The sequence below is a fragment of the Somniosus microcephalus genome, unplaced genomic scaffold, assembly GCF_052327205.1.
Source record: "Somniosus microcephalus isolate GS21.2 unplaced genomic scaffold, FLI_Smic_1.0 unresolved_chr1, whole genome shotgun sequence".
Lineage (NCBI taxonomy): Eukaryota > Metazoa > Chordata > Chondrichthyes > Squaliformes > Somniosidae > Somniosus > Somniosus microcephalus.
Window position 1 is genome coordinate 92,979,981 of NW_028225179.1, and position 24,662 is coordinate 93,004,642.

Genomic DNA, 24,662 nt, shown 5'->3' on the forward strand with positions numbered 1-24,662 from the left:
AGTTTTCATGAGTTTGACAGTTCTGACTATCAAACTCATTAATGAACTTTTGGAACCTACGATTGGTTGCCCAGCGCTCACGTGATCCCAGCCAGCTCATCGAACTAACTACGCCACTGGGTCACGCAAGCACAGCGCGCCGGGAGCTGGAGCGGGCCACAGACCGAAAATCCATGCAGGCCCAGGCCTCAAATGTCGGCGCGCCATGTAAGTGTAGGTCGGGGCCTTGCACCCGTGGGAAGCCCCCGACCCGAATTTCTGGGCCAAGTAATATCTAAAGTGCGAGCTTGTGCAATTGTAGATTGGATTTGACAATGTTCCTTCAATGTTAAGCAAGTTAGTAATATTCTAATAAAGTGACTGAAACTTAAGCCAGGGGTGAAATGTTTATGCCAATTGAATTGTAGCAGTAATAAAACAATTGATTGAAGATGATTATTCCAGCATCTTCTTGGATCCAATGCAAGTCTCGCGTCTGAAACTCTCAGGTTCTGGTTAAACAACATTATAATCTAGGGAGTGAAACACAAATGTTAGAAAATCCAGAGATGATCATGCAGAGCACAGTACAGAGATTGTAGTGACTTGTTCATTAACTTTTCATGGTTCTTCCCCTTACAGGTAGCTCAGTGGCAGTTAGTTTAGTGCACAGAAGCAGCGGGCCTAAAGGGCAGTCGATTCTCACTGCCTTCGCCCGGAGTAAACAGAGCATATGGCCTCCAAATGGGGCCGGTAGCCTTATCCTCCTGTTAACGTTGTGAAGGCTCCAATCAGTTCCACAGGTGATGGAACTGAAGAGACTTGCTTGTACTGCCGGGCTGCAGAGTCAGTATCGCCCAATTAGAACTATGAACCGCGACACATTTATACCATCATGGATGTCATTGTAACTGTTGGCGTTAATGTAAACAGGCGATATCGGATCGGGTATCTGTTCTACACCTCCCAAATTGTCCTTTCTGTGAAGTCAATGGAAAGGAAAGTTGGGAGAGGTATGGAAAGGAAAGTTGGGAGAGGTGTGCAACGGGCGCTTAATCCAATAACGCCTGTTTTACAATATCTCCAAATCTGAAAATGACTCCCAATGACTCTGCACCCTGTCATGCCCCTATGAAGGTGCCATGACCGCAGTAGACACGGGCAATATTTGCCCTAATGATGCACTCTGGGAACTCAAATCTGACGGAAGGTGTTTAACACCTGGGAGTTCTGGTCTGCTTTGTAATCTTCTGATTATATTTCCACCTTTTACCTTAATGCCACCGGAAACCATTTATATCACAACCTTAGATTTGGTTTGAAGGAATATTCTGGAAGAGGCAGTCTCCCTCTACTTCACCTGGTAGTCAGGTGGGGTCCTGAGTCTGGATTTACACTGAAACATCCGGCGTTAGGGATCCTCAGGCTGCAGTGGGAATGGGGCTTATTAGAAGAGAAAGTAAACACTCTAATGCGAAATCAGGAAGGTTATTAAACCTCTATCACTGGAAGCGGATTCCGCAGCCTCACAACCCTCTGTGAAAAGAATCGTCACCTACCCTCTGTTCTAAATCTCTAACATTTAACCTGGTATCTTTAACCCCTCATGCTTGATCCTCAACTAATGGAAACAGTCTGCTTCTATCTACCCTGAGCCATCATTCATCATTTTAAACACTTCTATTATATCACCCGTAATATGCATTGTTCAATTAAACTGCGCATTTTCCAAGTCTTTCCTTGTATCTGCGTTTCCTTCTATCGGGCAGCATCCTAGTGAATCCACCTTGTAGCTTCCCGAAAGCACAAGATCCCCCATATTGTGTGAAATTCAATGTTGCCCACAGTGCTCTGACTCAGGGCATTTTAAGCTTTTATAGAGGCTCATAGTTACTTCTTGGCTCTTATGTTCTGTACCTCTTGTGATTAAACCTAGAATTCCATTCGTAAACGTTCCCTCTATAAAATCCCAGTTGGTCTTACACAAGTCAATAAATGAATCAATTTAATCCCACTCCAGAGGCTTGAGCACAAAAATCTAGACTGACACTCCAGTGCAGTACTGAGGGAGTGCCGCACTGTCGGAGGTGCCTTCTTTCAGATGAGACGTTAAATCGAGGCCCCATCTGCCTCTCAGGTGGATGTAAAAGATGCCACGACACTATCTCGAAGAAGAGCAGGGGAGATCTCTCTGATTTCCTGGCCAATAATTATCCCTCATTCAACATAATTAAATACAGAATATCTGGTCATTATCACACGGCTCTTTGCCGGAGCTTGCTCCGCGCAGATTGGCTGCCACATTTCCTACATTACAACAGTGACTACACTTAAAAAGATAGCACTTAATTGGCTGTGAAGCGCTTTGGGACGTCCTGAGGTCGTGATAGGCGCGATATAAACGTAAGTATTTCTTTTACTTTCTTTGCAACAGATATTTAAAATTCAAATATAATCCTGGGGCAGGACAAAGGATTTTCTGCAAAGCCGCTGTGTCATACTTCTACAAACCGGAGTGTAACATTATTCCCTCTCCTTACCTTTCCGTTTTCTCCTCCACATATAGATTAAAACTATAACGATAGCCAGCGATACCAGTACACACACGACAATCAGCCCCACATGCTTGTTTTTTTCTACTTTTCCATCTGAAAAATATGAGTAAGGGTTGTATAATTATATATGCGGATTGACAGTTTTATATATAATCAGTGGAAACCTATTGCCCTGCTCATGGTAAGTAGGATAGTGCGCTATTTTATATGGACAATATCCGCACACCATATAGGGCACAATGTATTATTTCGCTAAGGTGAAGCCAGGTTTCTTTACGATCACAAAGTTCACTTTTTTGAATAATCACAGGTTCTGGTAAACGAGAGGTGGGCAGGCTGTAAAGGTGACTGGGGTGGTGGGTGGAGAAGCAATGGCTGTGAAGAGTGAAGCATGGTTTCTAGACTGATCGGGTCTGGGCCAGCGATATGAATGTGCTGCTGGGAGGCCAATGGAAAGGGTTGTGGTCGTGGTGCCCAGCGAGGCAGGTGGAAAGCTAGCTGTCCCCTCCCCCACAATGCCCCATGGATCGCTGGGTGAGGGGAGACAGGTAGAAAGGTGGCAGAGGCCTGTGTCTGCGAGCCTGGTGAATGGGGTAATATGAGGGGTAAGTAATGGCAGTTAAATAGATGATGTCACTATGCCAGCTCCCAGGGCTGGGGAATCGAGCTTCTGACCGCCCCCACAGCTTGGGTCGGAACTCAAGGTGCAAGGTTGCAGCTCATGATAATTGTAAATAGCAAACGATATACATAAACGTTTAAATTTAATTCACACAGTTAAATGTTTACCTTTTCCTTATCGATAGCAACTTGGCTGCTGTCTCCAAACCAAGACTGCTCAACAGTGACACTCAGTGGTCAGCGTCTGTAACTGCACTCAGACTCCGTTTCTTTAATGCTAATTCTCAGTGTACTGCAAAGGCAGCTTTCGTTAACAATAGGCGGCACCTTATAATTTTCAATCTGTCACGTAATGTTGTTATGTTGACAACGCTCATCGCTGGTGCAGCAACTTTGGAATCTTGACCGCCCTCAATGAACAGACAGACAGACAGACAGACAGACAAAGAGTTTGACTCCAAACGTTGACTCTGTTTCTCTCTCCAAGGATGTTGCCTGGCCTGCTGAGTTTTTCCAGCATTTTCTGTTGTTATTCCTGATTATATGAAGCTGTGTATATGCAGTCAATAAAACATACCGTTAATGAACCGATGGTCTAATTGAAGGGATTGTGCTAAACAAGTGGGACCTGCACAGATTGGGCCACAACATCTGGAAATTGCCCTCAGCAGAGGATCAGCGCAGTAACCGACCAGAAATACATTTCCAGATCATAAGGATCATCCGACCTGTTCCCCTAAGGGAGGCAACTTTCCATGGAGAGACCGGAATGAGCAGCACCGTTATCTATTAAAAAATTTGTGGTAGATTTTCACCGTGCCGCTCTGGTGTGAACCTGCCGCTGTGGATCAGCCGCCTGTCACAGAACCTGCCCGCTTTTCATTCCCATTGGAGGCAACTCCGGTTTTAAACCCGGACGGCAAGTTGGAAATCTACCCCGCTGTGTCTAAACAAATAGCAGGAGGATCCCCTGGATACATTTGGTGTCCCTATTAATCACCAACAGCAATTTATAGGCTGATTTTATGGGGTTCCCATCCAGCTGTCCCAACCACATTCAAGCTGCAGATTCTTGCTTTCTGGGCAAAGCCCACCGCCCCCATCTTCCCTGACTGCACCTCCCAGTGCACTTCGGCCCATCCCCACCTCAGGAGCCCAGCCTCAGACTAACCCTTACCACCAGGCCGCATTATTTTATCACCCCTCCCCCCACTGCCCTACATTTTAATGACCTTTCCTCACAACACTTCCCCACTCCTCCTCTATTATCCCAAAGTGACCCGTCCCCTCATTCCCCACCAGGCAAAGAAACAAGGGAAGCAAAACCACACTGAAGCTGAGAGGGAAATAGCTCAGCACAGAGCAAAGGTTCTGGCTCAGAAACCGAGCAGCTCCATCACCACAGTGAAAGGGAACAACAATGAGAAATCAGAAACAAACAGTGAAGCAACAGCAAGTCGGGCAAATAAAGATTCTGATGACTGAGAGTGGGTGGTGAATGTAGATTAATCCATTCTCTAAACCAGATAGACTGTGGACAGGGATTAATTTGTTATCTAACTCTGAGACCGTGCGGTGTGTGGGGGGTGTGGGTATAGAGTGGCGATAGACAGCAAGAAGCAATGGGAAAGATATACAGAGAAAGCAAGTGTGTGAGAAGCACACAAGGGGTGGGGGTGAAGAATATGGAAGAGTCAGAAGATAACAGAAATGGACTAAGAGAGAGAGAAAGAATGAGGAACAGTCACAAACAGCCTGACGTACAGAGATAACAAAAGTGTGGTCTGATATATAAAGTAACAGAGAGAAAGAGCAAGGCAGAGAAAAGTGATGGTCAGAAAAGACAGTTACTGGGAGTGGAAGATTTCAATTTTCATGTTCTTGTCCATCAGCAACACAGAAGTCCCAATAGTAACCAATACACATTACCGGGAGACAGAATATCTGGTTCATTTCTAGAGGAATAGAATAGAAAAGCAGGGGGTAATGTACAATTTGGTTCAGTCATTGATTCATTGATCTCTTTCTGCTCTCTATCTCTGTATGGGTGAGTGTTGCTATTATTGATGGATTGTTCAGTATCAGTGCTCATGTCCTTACCCCAGGAGACAGTCTTCCCACACGGCAAGCTGCTGTGTTCAATATGACAGGAATATTGTTTCCCATCATACGGATCAAATTCAAGGGTTGTCGCCAGTTGATACGTTCCATCTTCATTGGGTTATAACCCAGTAGATTTGGTCTCGGGGGCATGTTCTCCATTCTTCAACCAGGTCACGCCGATGGACTGCGGGTTAAATCCAGTCACAATGCAGTGGAGAAACCAACGATCAGCAGCCCTGGCAATAACTGAGACCTCAGGGGAAACTACATGATACAACGACAGTTATTTTCAACTTCAATAAAAGGGGCACATTTCACAATAGAATGAATGAAGTCATTTTAACTTTTGCCACTTGTGTAAAACAGGTGATATCGGATCAGCCGCCTGTTAAAGGAGAATGGGGAGAGTGTATAACGGAAGCTGATCCAATATCGCCAGTCCTACACTGTAACCAAACTTTAAAATTACCCCCAGGTTGTTCTGAACTTACCTTGTCTGTTTAGTGATGCGTTTCGAATTGAATAGTATGTCCTCCATAAATCGACACAATCCTTTTCTAACAAGCTCCTGAAATAAAGGTTCATCTTGGTTTCCTTATCCCATTTCACTTTGAGGGTCTTAGCTATTGGATCATGTACAGTCCAAACCAATTTGTCTTTATCAAAACTAAATGCGTATCTTCCATCAAAGGCCAACTTCAAAACCCTTACACTAGGATTGGCTTCATTCAGCTCACAGCCAAACAGTCAGTGAATGTAGTGAGTACCTAGAACACTAATTGAATCGATCAATAGCTGCATAATTATGCATCTATTCACACCAAGTCTGAGACTTTCATTTATTTTCTAATCTCCCCACATCCAGTCATTATTTCCATTACTAAGGGTACAAATGGAGTTCAATATCTAAAACAAGCATCATCAGACAGGGACATATAATTCACAGCACAGAAAGAGAACAATTGGCTCCAAAGTTAAACGGCAGCTGTTTGCTTTAAACATATTTTCTTACCGATGCCCATTTCCTTCCATAATCCTCCATTTCATATATTTATCGACGTCCCTTTTAATTATGTTGTAACTGCCTCAGTAAAATTCCATATTCGAATGGAGAAAATCCTAATTTTTACCGTTGTTCTTCTAGTGACTGTGTGCCCCTTATTAACAATTCACCAGCCAGGGGATCAATCATTCATTGTTCACCCTCTCAAATACCTACGTAACTGCGAAAACCTCTCACATCTTCCACTAACATTGCTTCTGTGAAAATATACAATTTTCAAGTCTTTCTTCATAACTACAATGACTCGTTCTAGTGAAGCACTTGTCAATGATTTTAATATTCTTGCTATAATATTTGCTCAGAATTGCATGTAAAACCCCAACAGTGTCCTAACCAATGTGGTCTGTGAATCAACATCAATCTCTGATGTTATATGCAATGCCCCTATGAATGGGCTCAGGGCGAGTCTGCAGCCCGGTTTACACTGCACCCATTTTTCTCTATTGACTTCAAAGGTGTAAAATGGGCTGCCAATTCACCATGGCCCCAATGGAAGGGAAGATTGGGCGGAGTGTGTAATGAGTGACCAATACAATATTGCTCATTTTACACTGCCACAATAAGTTACAATTACCCCTCACATATGTAACGCCACAGCAAATTGAGTATAACATTAAACAATGTCAGATGTGTGTGCAATTCTCGTCCACAAAAGCATACTTCCTGTTGTCATATTTCTGTTACATTTGTGCTAACATTTCCCTTTATAAATTCCTGTGACCACCTTTATAATGGAAGCTGCCACCGCAAGCTGGTCATGCTGTAATTACACCCTCCCACCGGTGGTGGCACTGTCGGAATTAGCTTTGCATTTCCAGGAGAAGCTGCTGTGCTCCTACCAATTTTACTGCTCTGCTTCCCAAATTGAATAAATGTTGCTGTTTAACTATAAATCTATCTGTGTTATATTAGAAGGCGCATGTACTGCCTGTCCACACAACCTTACATGCTTTTGTCACAGTTTATATCATTTTTGTCCATTATCAATTCCTATCAATTCTCAGTGCTCTAAGTGTGGTCTAACCAAGGTTCGATACAGCTTTAGCATAACTTCCCTACCTTTCAATTCTATCCCTCTAGAAATAAACCCTAGTGCTTGGTTTGCATTTTGAATGGCCTTGCTAGCCTGTGGCGCAACTTTTAATGATTTGTGTATTTGTACTCCGAGATCCCTTTGTACCTCTACCCCACCTATACATGCACCCTGCAAGTGATAAGTGAACTCCCTATTCTTCCAACCAATATGCAATCCCTCACATTTATCTGTGTTGAAATTCATTTGCCAATTATTTGCCCAATCTGCAACTTTATTAATCTGCTCCAGTAATTTTTTGCAGTCCTCCTCAGTATTGACTATCCCTCCCCAATTTGCTATTATCCGCAAATTTAGAAATTGTTTATTTGATTCCAAATTCTAAATCGTTAATATAAATTGTGAACTGCAGTTGTTCCAGCACTGATCCTTGTGGAACACTGCTACACACCTTCTGCCACTGTGAATAGCTACCCTTTATCTGTACTCTCTGCTTTCTGTCTTGAAGCCAGCTAGCAATCTTTCTGCTACTTGTCCTCTGACTCCACATTCTCAGACTCTATTAATTAGTCTATTATGTGGTACATTATCGAAGACCTTTTGAAAAATTATATCTACTGCATTACCACTGTCTATGCTCTCTGGTACCTCTTTAAAAATAATCAATCAGTTTGTTCAAGCAAGATTTTCCTTTTGAAATCCATGCTGACTGTTCATTATTATGCTTTTCGTTTCTAGATATTCTTCTATTCTCTCCTTTAGCAGGGATTTCATAATTTTTCCTACCACCCATGTTAAGCTGACTGGTCCATAATTCCCTGGACATGTTCTATTCCCGTTCTTAAATATAAGTATTATGTTAGCTGTCCGCCAGACCTCTGGGACTACACCTTTTTCAAACGAATTATTAAGAATGTGTAGTAATGTCTCTGCTATCTCTTCCCTAGATTATTTTAAAATGTGTGGATGCAATCCATCTGGACTAGCAGTTTTATCCTCTTTGAGTTTGCTTAGTTTATTTAGTATATCCCCCTTTTTGTTTAAATGCACTTATCTCATTATTCATCTCATCATCCAATGTCATGTCCACCTTTCCTATTTCCCTGGTAAATACCGAAGCTAAAAAATGATTTACCATTTCTGCCATGTCCCTATCGTTACCTGTAGTAATGTCCTGCCTATCCCTTAATGACCATATTCCCATCCCAACTTTTCTTTTTTATTTGTGTGCCTGTAAAATATTTTACTATTTACCTTTATGTTCCTTGATAATTTAATTTCATAGATCCTCTTTGTCTTCCTAATTGTTTTTTTATTTCTCTCTAATCCCTTTGTATTCTCTCTTATCATGCACTCCTCTGCTGTCTATGTACTCAATGTATGCCTCTTTCCTTACCCTCAATTGTTCCCTTATGTTTTTATTCATCCATGGAGTATCATTAGTGTTTAGTATATTCTTTCCATTTAGCAGAATATATTTTGCTGCACTCTGTTGAACACCATGTTAAATGATTCCCACTGTCGTTCTACATTGTTGTTTGGCAATATTGTTGCCCATTTTATCTTCCCAAGTTCTCTTCTCAGCCCCTCAAAATCAGCTTTTCTCCAAACTGTTTTTGTCATACTTATGTCCTTCTCTATTATTAACTTAAAGCGCAGTATATTATGGCCACTTTTGCTTATATGTTCCCCTCTTTAATTCTTTTATCTGCCCTGGCTCATTCCCCATAACTAGATCCAACAGTGAATCCTCCCTTGTTGGACTATTCGCATATTGGGTTAGAAAGGTGTCCCATAGACATTGTAGGAACTCCATTCCTTTATCCCCTTTACCTGCCACTCATGCCCAATTAATATTGGGGTAGTTGAAATCCGCCATGGTTATCATTCTATGTTTTTTTACTAATTTCTCTGATTTGTCTGTATATTTCTTCCTCCCCCTCCCATCTGACTATTAGGTGGACTGTAGACTGTGCATTTTAGTGTGATTGATCCTTTGTTATCTTTTATCTCTAACCATGTGAATTCTATTTTTGTCTTGCTGATATCTACATCTCTTTTTTCTACCGCAATCATGTTACCCATTATGAGTACAGCTACTCCACCACCCCCTTTTACCTCTCTATCTTATCTAAATACGTTATACCCTGCAATGTTTAATTCTTAAGTCCTGATTTTTCTGTACCCATGTCTCCGTAATCCCTACTATGTCTGGATCCTTCCAACGCATTATTCCCTCCAGATCAACTGTTTTATTACAAACACAGTGTGCATTGCTGTACAGACAGTTTAACTAATTTTCAATAGGATGACCTCTCACTTTTTGTTTAACGATCTTCTTAACTATTTATTCCCTTGATGCCAATGTCCCCCCTTACTTTATTTTTTCCTATGCTCACTTTTACTGTTTTGTTTATATTTAGGCTGTTAATATTTCTGATTCCCTCCCCACTTCTTACTTGTTTAAAGCCTTTGCCATCTCCTGATTTACACTTTCTGCTAGGACATCGGTCCCATCCCAGTTCAGGTGGAGCCCGTCCCATCGTTAGAGCTCCTTCCTGCCACTGAACTGGTGCCAATGTCCATGAAAAGTATCCACTCTTTCCCACACCAGCCCTTTAGCCCCGTGATGATACTCCTGATCTGTCTGTTTCGATGCCAATTTGCACGTGGCTCAGGCAATAATCCAGAAATTAATACCCTCGAGGTCCTGTTTTTTAATTAGAGCCTAACTCCTGAACTCAGAGAATGTGGACTCGGGGTACTAGAAGCAGAATTGTTGATACTGGCTTCAATACAGAACGCAGGGAGTTAGAGTAAAGAGTAGCTTTTCACAGAAGGTGGATGGTGGTGTTCCACAAGGATCAGTGCTGGGAACACTGCTTTTCACAACTTATATTAACGATTTAGATTTGTGGAATCAAAAACGTAATTTCAAAATTTGCAGAATATACCAAATTGGGGTGGGGGTGATGGTCAATACTGAGGAGGGCTGCAATAAATTATAGGAGGACTTTAATAAAGTTGCAGAATGGGCGAATAAATTGAAGCTCAATAGAGATAAATGTGAGGTATTACATTTTGGCAGGAAGAATAGGGAGGTCACTTTTCACTTGGAGGGTGTGAGTCTAGGTGGGTAGAGGAACAAAGGGATCTCAGAGTACGAATACACAAAACACTATGGCCTAGAAATTCAGTATAGCCACGTTCGGGGTGCTACAGTCCGGCGGCTGCTAAAGTTTGCGCCCGGCGCAAGTTCGCGCCACCTTCGCCGATATTCAGTCGCATCGCCCCAAGAGGTTGCTGCTGCGCTAAAACAGGCGATGCATGACTATCATTAGGCGCTAAGCCGGTTGTCCAGGGCGATACCCCCGAGGGCGGGCGCAGTGCAGGTGCGGTGAGTTGCTGATTGATGGCAGACACTCTGGCGCTGGTCAGCTCTTAAAGGGGGAGGGTGCATTTGTTTGCCTGCCACGCCCTGCACACTGCAACCCTGAAGCTAGGCCTGACCACTTCTGCTTCATCTGTGCAACGCCCAGGGCTATGGAGAAGGCCAGGGAGAGAGCGCAGTGCTTCAGCGAGGGTGACCTGAGGGTGATGGTTGGCGGAGTGGTGCGCAGGCGGCATGTTCTGTTCCCTGAAGGTGGCAGGAGGCCACTGCCCAGTGCCTAACGGAAAGCCTGGTGGGAGGTCTCAAACAGGGTGTCTTCCAAGAGCGTGGTTGCCAGGACTCCTGTGCAATGCCGGAAAAAGTTCAACGACCTCACTTGGGTTGTCAGGGTGAGTACCCTTTCCAGCGTCTTCCTCATCCCTGCATGTGCACCTCAGTTTATGGGCAAAGGGACCTGAAAGCCCTAATGGCCAGCCCTCATCCAGCAGCTATGGGACTGTCATGAAAATCACTTGCACATTCAGCACTTTACACACTGTACAAGCTATTCGACCATGGGAGGCAGTGCAGCCAAGATCAGGGCTTCACACTGTCAGGGCCAGTCCACCATGGGAGGCAGTGCAGCCAAGATCAGGGCTTCACACTGTCAGGGCCAGTCCACCATGGGAGGCAGTGCAGACAAGATCAGGGCTTCACACTGTACTTAGAGGCCGTCCTTTCTCTTGCAGGCCAAGGTGGCGCACAACCATAGGAAGCAGCGTGAGACCGGGGGAGGCCGTCCTTACCTCAAAGAGCTCTCCGACCTTGACCAGCATGTGGAGTGCATTATGGCAGGCTGGCTGATTGGCCCCGTCGCCAGTGGAGATGCCGACCCTGTTCTGGGCCCCAATGGCATGGGCATCACCTTTTGACCTCTCTCTTTCCACTTGCACCTCAGATCAACATCCTTTGCCATTGTCGTACCAATGCAGTGCATGGCAGCACTCATGCCTTCCTCGCTGCTGCCCTGTCCTCACTCTAAAGCAACTCTTGTGCCTCCCTGCTTTCAGATGGTGAATCGCCAGGTGAGGAGGCCTGCCCTCAAGCTGCCACTGTCAGCGATTCAGAATTCGAGGAGGAGGAAGAGGAAGCTAGCCCATCAGTGCCACCCTCAGCCGAGCCAGCCCATGGCGATGATGGGGACACGTCTTCCCTGGAGGGGAGCCGGGGGGAAGGGTCGGAGGAGAGTAAAGCTCCGGGGCCCAGCGGCCTGCAGCAACGTGGGAGAGGTGGGGAAGCTCGGCGGACTTCTTCCCAGAAGGTGAGTGCGGCCTCCAGTCCTGCGATGGTGAGCGCAGAGGAGTTGCGGCTCCTAGAGGAAATGGCCATCCAGGCTGAGCACAGGCACACTGAGCTCATGGCTGCAGTGGCAAGGATGCCTGACTCCATAGAGTCTCTGTCAAGGAGTGTGCAGGAATTCGGAGCATCACAGGCCAGGATTCTGCAACAATTCAGTGCAGTACAGGCCAGGAGTCTGGAACAATTCAGTGCAGCGCAGGCCAGGATTCTGCAGGACTTCGCGGCAGCACAGGCGGCTTCTAGCCAAGTGCTCAGTCGTGCTGTTCATTCACTGGCTGGTGTCATGCGGACACAGACCAGGACCACACGGGCACTAACTGCTGCCACCCTCGCTGGATCGGCCAGGCATCGCCAGGGTACTCGCCGCGCAGCAGCAGCCCAGCAGCCTGTTCTTCAGCTGTTTGCTGTGCATGCTGCAGTGCTGGCCCGTGTGAGTGCCAATGTCTCAGGCGACCAGTGAGTACCTGCGATCTGTCAGTTTGCACCATTCCTGCAGCCGACACTGCCACTCCGCCATTGCAGCTGCCAACAGCCGCTGGACAGACTGCTGCCACCCAAGCAGAGTTGGAGCAGTCAGCAGCCGGCCCCTCCAAGGCCAGAGTTGGTGCAGGCCGGCCCCCAAGGGCATCTGCCGTCTCGCCATCTGACCCTCAGCAGCCTTCCCCCAGCCTTGCTGCAGCCACTGGGGTCCCATTGAGGAGGAGCTGCAGGGCGGGCAGGGGCCAGTCACGGATGCGAAAGGCATCACCCTCGCAGGGCAAAAAGTAGAAGGTCTGGCCAAATGCTTTGTGTTTGTTGAAAGGCCGAGACTGGTGTAGTTGTGCCTTTGTAAGACCGAGATTGGTGTCTTTCTTTTTTTTGTAAGGCCGAGAGTGGTGTCTTTCTTTGTTTTGTAAGGCCGAGACTGGTGTCTTTCTTTTTTTTGTAAGGCCGAGACTGTTTGTTTTGTGTTTCTGGAGGGGGCTTCTCTCCATTAGTTTGTAATGTGGGAAGGGCAGAGGTTTCAAGGTAATAAATGTTCTTAAATCGCACTGCTCATGCTTTATTTTGCAAGTCCTGGTTGCCCTGCTCGGCTGAGGGCTTGTGGAGCGGCTACATTCATCTGGTGACATTGGCACAAGCCATTCCCTGAGAGGGGGCCTAGAACCGATGTTCAATAAGCCACCGACGGGCGGCCCTTGCACTTTCTGCCTCCCTCCTGTGCTGGTCCTCCTCCTCCTCCTCCTCCTCCTCAGGTGGTCCTCCAATCTCTGGTGGCAGTGGCTGAGTCCTGCGGATAGCCAGGTTGTGCAGCATGCAGCACACGACAACGAAATGGGAGACTCGCTCCGGCGAATATTGTAGGGCTCCACTGGAACGATCCAGACAGTGGAATCGTTGCTTCAGGACGCCGATAGTTTGCTCAATGATGTACCTGGTTGCTTGATGGCTGTCATTGTATCCCTCTTCAGCAGGGGTGCTGGGCGCATGGAGCGGGGTCATCAGCCAGGTACACAAAGGATAGCCTTTGTCCCCGAGAAGCTGTCCTCGTGGGTGAGGCTGGGCCTGGAACATGTCTGCCACAGAAGTCTGGCACAGGATGAAGGCATCGTGGCTGCTGCCTGGAAAGCGGGCATTGACAGCTAGGATGAGCTGCTTGTGGTCACACACCAGCTGAACGTTGAGCAAATGGTAGCCCTTCCGGTTGCGGTAATACTCGGCATTCTCCAGAGGTGCCCGCTAAGCCACATGCGTGCAGTCAATGGCGCCCTGCACCATGGGGAAGCCCGGTAATGCTGCAAAGCCCATTGCACGCTGTTGCTGCTTGACAAGTACAATGGAGAAGGAGATGAACTGACATCTCCTTCTGAAAAGGGCATTGGTCACCTGGTGGATGCAGCAATGCATGGCGAACTGGGAGATGTTGGAAATGTCTCCAGTAGCGGATTGGAAGGAGCCGGTGGCATAGAAGTTGAGAGCCACCATCACCTTCACTGCCACCAACAGAGACGTCCTGCTCCTCAGATGTGGCTGCAGATCACCACCAAGCAGGTGGCAGATCTCAGTGACCACCACCCTTCAGAATCGCAGCCTCCGAACACACTGCTTGTCAGACATGTTCAGATAGGAGAACTGCTGGCGGTATACCCTGGGTGGGTAAGGCCTCCTTTGCCGATGCCTGTTGCCCCCTCTCCATCTGGCCATGACTGCCACTCTCTCACGGCGTCTGTGAACCCTTTGAATGCAATGGAGAAGGCCAGCGTTTGCACCCATTGCAGCCCTCATTATATGTTTGCAAACAATGATATGACACTGAAGGTCAAGATAAGTGAAAAGCTGTGGCCTGAAGCCACAAGTACTTGTGCGAGTGTTGAGCCAAAGCAGAAAGCTCTCTACCTTTGTCTCTCTGCAAAGATCCGTCTCTCAAAAAGGAGTGCAGCAAAATGGCTGCCTTTTCTACTGCAGGAGGAGTGCCCTTTAATTTGCACCCCCCGCACCCCGCATCGACTGAGAACCATTCCCCTCTACCAGTCGCAAGGGGCGCCAGGCGCACAATAGGGCGTCGCCACTGAATTTCCGGTTGGGGCGCACAAAGGGCGCTGCACGAGGAAATGACGTCAGGATCTGCACGTGCAGCTGAACACGCACAAAGACTTTGCGCCGCCGCTAAATCTTTAGTGAAGTTGGGGAGAGGCGCAGATCACGCTGCGCCCGGCCGCTAGCCACCTAGCGCCCAACATCTCCTCCACCTAATGCGCTACCGGCTGGCACAAACAACTGAATTTCTAGGCCTATAAGTTGCACCACAATTTAGCAAGGCCAAAAAAACTAAACAATAGGATTTATTTCTAGAGGAATAGAATTGAAAAGTTGTGAAGTTATGCTAAACCTGTATTGAACCCTGGTTAGACCACACTTATAGTACTGCATGCAGTTCTGGTCGCCATATTCTAAAAACGATAATGAGGCACTGGAGAGGGTGAGAGAAGATTTACAAGGATGATACCAGAAATGCGAGGGTATACATATCAAGAGAGGATGAACAGGCTGGGTCTCTTTTTTCTTGAAAAACGAAGGGTGAGCGGTGACCTAATAGAGGTCTTTAAAGTTAAGAAAGGTTTTGATAGAGTGGATACAGAGTCTATCTTTCCACGTGTGGGGAAGATCATAACTAGAAGCCATCAATATAGGATAGTGATCAAGAAATCCTATAGTGAAAAAAGAAGAAGCCTCTTTACCCAAAGAGTTCTGAGAATGTGGAACTCACTACCACAGGCAGCGATTGAAGCGAATAGTATAGATGCATTTAAGGGGAGGCTGGATAAGTATATGAGGGAGAAAAAATAGAGGGTTACGCTGATAGATTTAGACGAGGAAAGATGGGAGGAGGCACGAGTGGAGAATAAACGCTGGCATGGATTGGTTGGGCTGAATGCCCTGTTTCTGTCGTGTATATCCTATGTAATCCTATGAGAATTTATATTCAAAATTATAAAGGGCTTGGATAGAATGAATAAGGAGCAACTGTTTCCAGTGGAAGAGAGGTCGGTAACCAGAGGGCAAAGAGTTAATGTAATTGGAAAAAGAACCAGAGGCGATATGAGGAGAATTTTTTTAATGCAGAAGTTGTGATCTGGAATGCCCTGCCTGAAAGGGCGCTGGAAGCAGATTCAATAGTGACTTTCAAAAGGGAATTGGATAAATATTTGAAGGGCGAAATGTCTAGGGCTATGCAGAAAAGGCAGGGGAGTTGATCTCATTGGATAGCTCTTTCAAAGCGTTGGCACAGGCGATGATGGGCCGAATGGCCTCTTTCTGTGCTGTATAATTTTATGATTCTATTTGCCAACATTTAAAATGGGAGTTGCCGATGTAAAGTTAGCAGGCTGTAATTGCACCCTCCCTCCGTTGGTTGCGCTGTAATGCCTCAGCTTAATTTGCCCAACTCCTCAGCCTGCACATCTGGAAAACTCCGATGTGTAAACCAACTCTACATCGCACCTTCAGAGTTTTCTATCAACTTTGCTACTTAGCTATAAATAATATAACATGCCAGAAAGTATAATTGGGGTCAAAAGCAAAATACTGCAGATGCTGGAAATCTAAAATAAAAGCAGAAAATGCTGGAAATACTCAGCAGGTCAGGCAGCATCTGTGGAGAGAGAAACAGAGTTAACGTTTCCGGTCGAAGACCTGTAATTGCACCCTCCCTCCGGTGGTGGCGCTCCAATGCCACAGTTTAAATTGCCCAAATCCTCCGCCTGTACTTCTGGAAAACTCCAATGTGGAAAACTCCAATGTGTAAAACAACTCTAGTTCTGACGATGGGTCATCGACCTGAAACGTTAATTCTGTTTCTCTCTCCACAGATACTGCCTGAGCTGCTGAGTATTTCCAGCATTGTCTGTTTTTATTTTAGTATAAATTGGGGACTGAATTAGGTTTGCACGGCGTGGGCTCAAATTCCCTGTTCTCCACCCTTGTTACAATGGACTTGACTCCATGGGGGTTATTTTGACTCTGGGTGAGAGTGTAAAATGGGAGATATTGGACCAGCCGCCCATTACACACCCAGCCTGATTTTCATGTCCATTGAGGTCAATGAAAGGAAATATCAGGCAAGGTATATATTGGGCAGTCAGCTCGATCTTGCTCATTCTACACTACTGCCCAAGGACCAAATTTACTCCTAATGAATAGAAAATTGCAGTTCGGGCAGTATGACTTTCTGATAAATCACCTACTGGATATAAGACGGCATTGGAGCCTCAAACTTACACATCGACATTACATATATATGTGCTCACCAATATCATTCAACAAATGCAATGATATGAATAAAAACACTTAAATGTAATATTGACAATATAATTCAATAAATGTGATGTTTCCAATGTCATTCAATAAATGTTTTACTAATATCATTCACTAAAAGTAATATTACAATGAATTGGGTGGGTAATTTTCAGTTGTGGCCATAGTGTAAAGCGGGCAATATCGGGTCAGCGGCCTGTTATAAACCTCGCCCAATGGAAAGGGATTCCGAGCGAGATGTTGAACGGGTGGCCGGTCCGATATTGACTGTTTTACATTTATGCCTGAAGGTTTAAAAATTACTCCAATAAATAAATATGATTAGTTACATGTAAAACAACCAGCAAAATCATTCAATAAATAAAATATTGTGAATATCATTAATTAATTGTAATAATACAAATATAATTCAATATACACTGGTGGTTTTGGGGGGTGGGGGGGTTATCTTTTATGACCATGTGATATGTGGCCAATGGTAAATCGGCCGCCCACTTTACACCATGTTCCATTTTCAGAAAATCGATTGAGGTGTACAACAGCAGCTGATTCACAGGTACCCGGATTTTACCTGGCGATGAAAGTCAAATTCAACTTCAGCAGGGTTGCTAAATGACCGATAGCAGAAAAGCCGCCTGTTATACACCCCGGCCCATTTTACAGTGAAGGGAATGGAAAGGTACATCAGGCAACATGTATAAACGGGGGCATCGCTGCTACTGCCCATTTGACACGACCGACATTGAATTTCACCCACAGTATCACCGATATCGTTCATTGGGTTAGTTACCTTCCAGAGACGGTATAAAATGGGCGATATCCAATTAGTTGCCCATTATTTAACTTGCCTGATGTTCCCTTCCACCGAAGGCATTGAAAGGGAAAAACAGGCGGGGTGTATAATGGACGGCCCGTTGAATATCGCTGATTTTACGCTGTCCCCCCAGTTAAAATGACCCCTGTCCTTCACTGCGTTCATTCAACCGAATATACACACTTGATGTTTGATTGTTCTGCTGCAACCATCTATCAACCTGTTCCTTGATGAGTCCGTGACAACCAGCTTGAGTGATTGTGAATCCTTCCCAGTAACTCTTGACAAATGCTTCCGCCATCCATTGCTGTCTTGGAACAGTTATTTTCATATTTTTGTCATAATTGTCAATCTCACAGCCATCCAAAAGCCCAATAACACTATACCCCGGCAGATCAGCACTCCTATCGTTCAGGGTGTAGAAATATAGCAGAGAGTGAGACTCAAGGACATATTAAAAAACATCATTGTCCTATCAAATATTAGAAATGTCAGTTTGCTAAAAACTTGGGAAAAATAATTAATTCAGAAAAATGCGAGATCTCTGAATATTTTGCCATCGCTCCCATGTTCAACCATTGCAGAGAAGGCAAACTGAACCTTAATATTAAATATTATCCATTTACAAGAATATTCCCATTTTCGAAATAAATGGAAAATGTTATGGTTCGAATGGGGCAGCACGGTGGCATAGTGGTTAGCACTGTTGCCTCACAGCGCCAGGGACCCAGGTTCGAATCCGGCCTCGGGCGACTGTCTGTGTGGAGTTTGCACATTCTCCCCGTGTTTGCGTGGGTTTTCTCCGGGTGCTCCGGTTTCCTCCCACAGTCCAAAGATGTGCAGGTTAGGTTGATTGGCTATGATAAATTGACCCTTAGTGTTAGGGGGATTAAATACGTGGGGTTACGGGGATAGGGTGGGATATGTGTTGGTGTAGGGATTACGGGGATCGGGTGGGATATGTGTCGGTGCAGGCTCGATGGGCCGAAATGGCCTCTATCTGCACTGTGGGGTTTCTGTGATTCTGTGTGAATGCATTACATCAGCTCATCTCATTTGTAAATCGTAACTTTAAGATTTTAGTCTCACGTCTGCCCTGGGGATTCTTTGGTGAATTAGTGAGGAGGTGCACCCAGAATTATTGTACTAAGCCGTGCAGAATCCATCCCTGGTGTGTGTGCACTGATCTGTTCCCAGCCCGCTGCTTGTAGCGACATTAAAATTGGCCTCAGATTTGCTGAGCTAAAGAGGGTAAAAGCAGTTTGAATATATGGAAATTGAGGTTAAAGAACGTTATCAAGGCCCTCAACAAAATTTCCCTCTCTGCCCACATTGTTATCCCTAGTTCCTGAGCCTGCCCAAAAACTGGAACCAATCGGAAGGCAGATATTAAAGGGACCCTCAGTTGGTCTCAATTAAAATCCTGGAATATTTGGGAGACATTTTTCTTCTATTATGTTGTGGGATTTCACTACTTAAACCATTTAAAATGCTTGTACTAGCTGCTGAATATTTTGAACTGTTAATGGGCTTCTGGTAATTCCACTCTGGAATGTATTGAAGGGTCTGTTGTGATTGGAGGAGAGCCATGGGAAGTGGGGAGGGAAGTATTAGTAGTGCAGCAGCTAAGCTCAGGCAGGGCAGACCGTAAGAGAGATATGAAGCTGAGTCTGACCTTGGAAGTCCTGGTGAGACCATTAAGTTTCTTCCTGCAATGCAGACAGATTCTTGGAAAAATGGGGTGTATATATGTCTTGGGCGGCAGCGCAGAATTGGCAATAGCGAATCAGCAGCCAGCTTTGTCCACCGTCTGAATTTCTATTGGATTGAAGTCAATGGAAAAGAAAATTGGGCGATAGAGCAAAACAGGCTGTGGATTGCCTTCAGCCGCTTTTGGCTACCGTCTACTTTATACCCAATGTTGCAGCAATTGGCTTGCTCATCCACCTCCCTCCGTTACTGCTGACTAAGTTACCAATTAGAGGAGACGAGGACCTCAATACCGGTGCAAACGTGCTCTACACGTGCTTCCGCCGCTGCCCCAGAGAATTGGAGGACACCTGACCATGTAATGCAGCCTGATGCTCCAGTAAGGTCGCTCTGCATTAACGCCCTTGAAAAGTGAACTGCCCCTTTAAGGGAGTGCAGGCTGCCATTAAATCAATAGAATTGGTGCTCAGTGCATGTATCTGAAGCCAAGTCACGAAAATTATACTGTCCCCACCAACTTTATCAATCGGATGGGCGGAGCATAGCTGGCGAACCCATTAGAACTATCCCGGAGTCTCCAGGATTTAAAGATTAATCTCCTGGACACCGCCACAAGAAACTCGGGAGAAATATAACAATAACATTAAAAAAGCCGCAATTATAACAATATTGGAGATGGGGAATAAAGGCGGGTTCACTGGGCTGGAGCTCATGTGATGAAAGCTTCTAGAATGGTCCAAGCAGAGTTGCCAACACGTCGGCCTGATTCATCGCACAAATCCCCATTTACAATTTAGGGACATTACTTCGTTCCTGCAGTAAATTTCTGGCACGTTTTTTAAGCGTGGAGTGCCACACGAGCCCCTATCATCTCCTCGCCACTCCATCCAGCTCAGGAGCTCCACCAGGGCATCCACAAGGTGCAAGGCAGTCAGTGTAACCCGGACTAAACAAGAGGGCAGTCAGTGTAACTCGGACTAAACACGGGGGCTGTCAGTGTAACCCAGACTAAACACGTAGCAGTCGGTGTAACCCGGACTAAACAAGGGGGCAATCATTGTAACCCCGACTAACCACGGGGGCAGTCAGTGTCACCCGGACTAAACAAGAGGGCAGTCAGTGAATCCCGGACTAAATATTGGGGCAGTTAGTAAATCCCGGACTAAACACGGGGCAGTCAGTTTAACCCGGACTAAACACGGGGGCAGTCGGTGTACCCCGGACTAAACACGGAACAGGCAGTGTAACCCGGACTAAATATGGGGCAGTCGGTGTATCCCGGACTAAACACAAGGGCAGTTGGTGTATCCCGGACTAAACACAAGAGCAGTCGGTGTATCGCGGACTAAACCCGGTTCAAATATGTTGTTCACGATGACGGTAATGTCATTTAATACTGAATATAGCCGCACAATTCCTGTCATTTGACTTACCAGGAATCACCCTTTGAAAAAAATAAAGGCTCAGTAATGCAAAGAGTAACATGTTTCAGGGAGTCGCTCAGTTAACACCCTGCACAGTGAGACGGGAAGGTTTTGTCGTTGTCCGAACCCCTCCCACATTATTCTGCTCATCTCGCTCAGTGAAACTCATTCTATCCAATGGAAAATAAATCACCTCCCGTCACTGGGGAGGGAATCTCTGGCTCTATTCCCAGCATTAGGAACTGCGGGCAGAATTGGATTAGAAAAGAACACACTGGTCAATGGCAAAGAGATGAAACTGGAGGACGACAGGGACACAAATTGAAAGCACCAGCGAGAATATTTCCCACTGAACCTGATCGGTAGCGATTATAGAGCTGGCTGTTAAAAGCAGCAGCAATCTCCAATCCTGCCCTTGCACCTATTCAGAACACGTGCATACCTCACTGGCAAATACAACCTCGCCTTGTTAAGGTCAATGAAAGGCCAATCACTGGCTGGTCACGATCAGTTTCTGCTGGGTGATAGAAAGTTTCCAAGCTGCACTATCTGTAAATTCAACCATCCTCCCTTTCACTGGTGGTGTAAATCTATCTGCTGTGAACAGATTGAGGCTCTGCTAAAATAGTGAAAAGAGGAATTTCAGACCAAGCTACAAATACACTTGTTCTTTGACTCTTATCACGCGCTGTACCGCTGGACATGTTCTACCTAAAATTACTGTTGGCAATATTAGTGAGACATGTTATTGTCCACTGCTGTAACTCACGTGATATCCCACTTGTTTTAAGCAGGCTACACCATTAAAATAACAAGCAAAGTAATATTACACCAAAATGGTAAGCAGTGCACCTCCAATATCACCCATTTTAATTTAGGGACAGGAGGAGGCCATTCAGCCGCTCGAACCATTTACTGCCATTTAATTAGATCTTGGTTGATCTGTATATTAACTCCATCCAATCATGGAAAGATACAGCACAGACGGGGGCCATTCGGCCCATTGTGCCTGTGTCATCTCTTTGGCATAACGAGCCAATCATTCCCACTCACCTGTCCTTTCCCCATAGCCCTGTATTTTTGTTTTCCCTTTAATTATTTGTCCAATTCCTTTTTCAAAATTACTGTTAAATCAGATTCCACCTGATGTCCTGAGGTGGTGAAAGGCGCGGTAGAAATGCGGGTCTTTCTTTCTCTCTTTCATCCACAGCAGCTGTAACAGGTGCCGAAAGCTGCCTCTGGTGTTCACCCGAACAGCTCCAGGCTGTGAGCAGCAGGCGCCGATCAATTCCAACAGTCAGTGGGCTCGATCTTGATTTGTGCGATAGTAAAATAGGCGATAGCCAGTCGGCAGCCCCTCTACAGCTCTCCAGATTTTTACTGCCAATGAACTCAATAGAAGGGGTAAACGGGGAGAAAGATGGAATACCGGCAGCCGACTCGTTAACCCCCTCTTTACACCATCGCACAGTGTCAACGTGAGACCGAATGAAACCGCACATGGTGGGAATCTGCTACAAACAGCAAATGTTGCAAATATGCGGCAGGTCAGTGAGAAAGAGACAGAGAGGTTAACTCGGGGAGCTCAATCTGCAAAGGTGGGTGATTGGACAAAATGGGGGAGGAATTCAGTTTATTCGTGCCTCCCATTAACGCCTTGCGGGGGATTAATGGGGTGCTAAGATAACATTGCCACTCCCCTTGGCAGGACCTCAGCAGCATTGCCAATCTGCAGGAGCACAGACTGCCGGCCTGCTATGACACCGTGAATGCCCCAGACGAATGTGCTTGACCCCGCAACGATGGCAGCTGTCAGAGATTGCGTGGCATCAAGCTGAGACTGCATGAAGGCTGACTGAGAATAGATGGCTCCAAGCATAGAATGCATTACAGCACCAGGACGTTGCGTAACTTCTGCATATGCTACAATGTAAGCTGTGACATTGACCAGCACACAAGACATGAGGTCTGGGTCGCGATAGTCTCTCTGTGATTCCACCATCCTTTGTAGACTGCAAATGATGGGCTCCATGGTGTGCGCAGTGCTCGGTGCAATGTTGGAGGCGGAAAATTCCACGCTTCGTACCAGTGCCGAGAGGCTCTTAGTCACCTTTGCCATTGCATCTATCATCTCTATGTGCATGCCTTCTTCTAAAGGCCTCCCCATCAAGGTCCTCATATGAGTCGTGTGCAGCAGAACTCACCCGCTGAAATCACCCTCCAGGGAGCTGACACCCGAGTTGCCTTTTCCTCCTGGACTTGCTGCAGCCCGCTCATTCCTGGTGCATCACCGTTTGCAGTTTCTGCTATTATACTAGCCTCTAAAGAATGCGTAGTACCAGTATCTGAGCTGGTGCCTGTTGGTGAGACATGCACTGACGGGGTGTATTCTTCGTTCTCGTCTTCTCCCACTTCACTCTCTATGCTACCCGCAGAGACAGGCTGCTTAGATGGTTGCTCATTTTCTGAAAGCATAACGGCACAAGAGTCGAGTTAATGTGAGGGGAGAGGGACAGGAAGGGAGAAAGGCATGCATAAGCATGATTAGCTGAAAAGTGGGAAAGGCTTGTCGGGTGAGGGGGAAGTGGGATGTGAAAAGAAAGTGTAGGGATGAATATACCGTTGTTGTCCCCAAGGGGTTCAACGTCGACGGTGTCCACAGTACACACCACCAATGATTTGCAGCACTCGTTTTCCTCCCGCTCAGAAATTAGTTTGGTGTCAGATTGTCCCCCGCCTGTGCGCTCCTGCTCCCTCCTTTTGTGAGGGACCTTGGCCTGCAAGGGAAAGGAAGTGTGTGAGTGAGTGTGGAGCAATGTTTTTGGGAGATGTGTCTGCCATAGTTGAATAGCTGTCATTATGTGCAATATGTGAGATGTGGCTGTGACTGTCGGTAGGTGGAGATTGTTGGTGGGTGAGTGCTGTGTGTGTGGTGCTTTGGCCAGTGTATGCAGACTATGGTTCAGATGGTGGTATATAGCATTTGTTGAAGCATTGCCTCACCCTGACCACCCGAGTGAGGTTGTTAAATTTATTCCTGCGCTGTGTGTGGGTGCTGGGGACTTCAGTGCCGCCCGAGCCCTGCTGGGCTACCTCCCTTCACATGGTGTGTAAGATTTGCGGTGAGGGCCTCCTGCCACTTGTCAAGTACAGCACCGCCCTCCATCTCTCCACAGCGAGGTCCCAGGCCTCCATTGCTTGGTCGCCGAATCTGCGAGCACTCCCCTTGATCTGCCACAATGTCACCTCCTTCAGTGGTCCAGTTCCTTCTCCTGGGCCTTCTGCTGCTTGCTGAGACAGCTGCAGAACCAGCAATGTTGGGACGAGGTTCTGCTGCACGATTGAATCTCCCCTTTAAGAACTGGAAGAGCCTATGGCAATGATGACTAGCGTTTAGACAGCACCAAAATTGCTTAGCGCATTGAGTCTAATGCCACTGAGCTGAGTCATTAGCCCTAACACTTAATTTAGCATTCAGCGAGATTCATTCACGCATGGCGCTACATCTCAAATTGTTCAGAAGTTAGCGCCCATTCCTGGGCTATAATGAATTTTTCCCACAAAGGATTTTTCACAATTTTTTATTTACAACTCAACCAGCAGAAACAACTAAAAATGGGACATCGTGGCCGGTTCGGCACTACAGTCTGCGAGAACCTAAGAAGCTCGATCTAGAAGAGGACATCCCACCAGAAGAATCAGGTGTCACGCAAGAGCTGATCACTCTGCCGACTTGATTACTTGCTTTAAAAGTTATATGTATTGCTTTATGCTTGTGTAAACTGCTTGAATGCTGTGTGCACTGTTAAATAATTTAAGGTGACTTTGATTAATGAT

At 46.0% G+C, this 24,662-nt stretch overlaps 2 pseudogenes; both read right to left on the bottom strand.

The window, feature by feature from the left end:
* Window positions 1–21,893, bottom strand: part of LOC147095601 (class I histocompatibility antigen, F10 alpha chain-like) — a 39,215-nt pseudogene extending 17,322 nt beyond the window's left edge.
* LOC147095598 (scavenger receptor cysteine-rich domain-containing protein DMBT1-like) overlaps window positions 1–24,662 on the bottom strand; it is a 1,107,260-nt pseudogene that overhangs the window by 210,317 nt on the left and 872,281 nt on the right.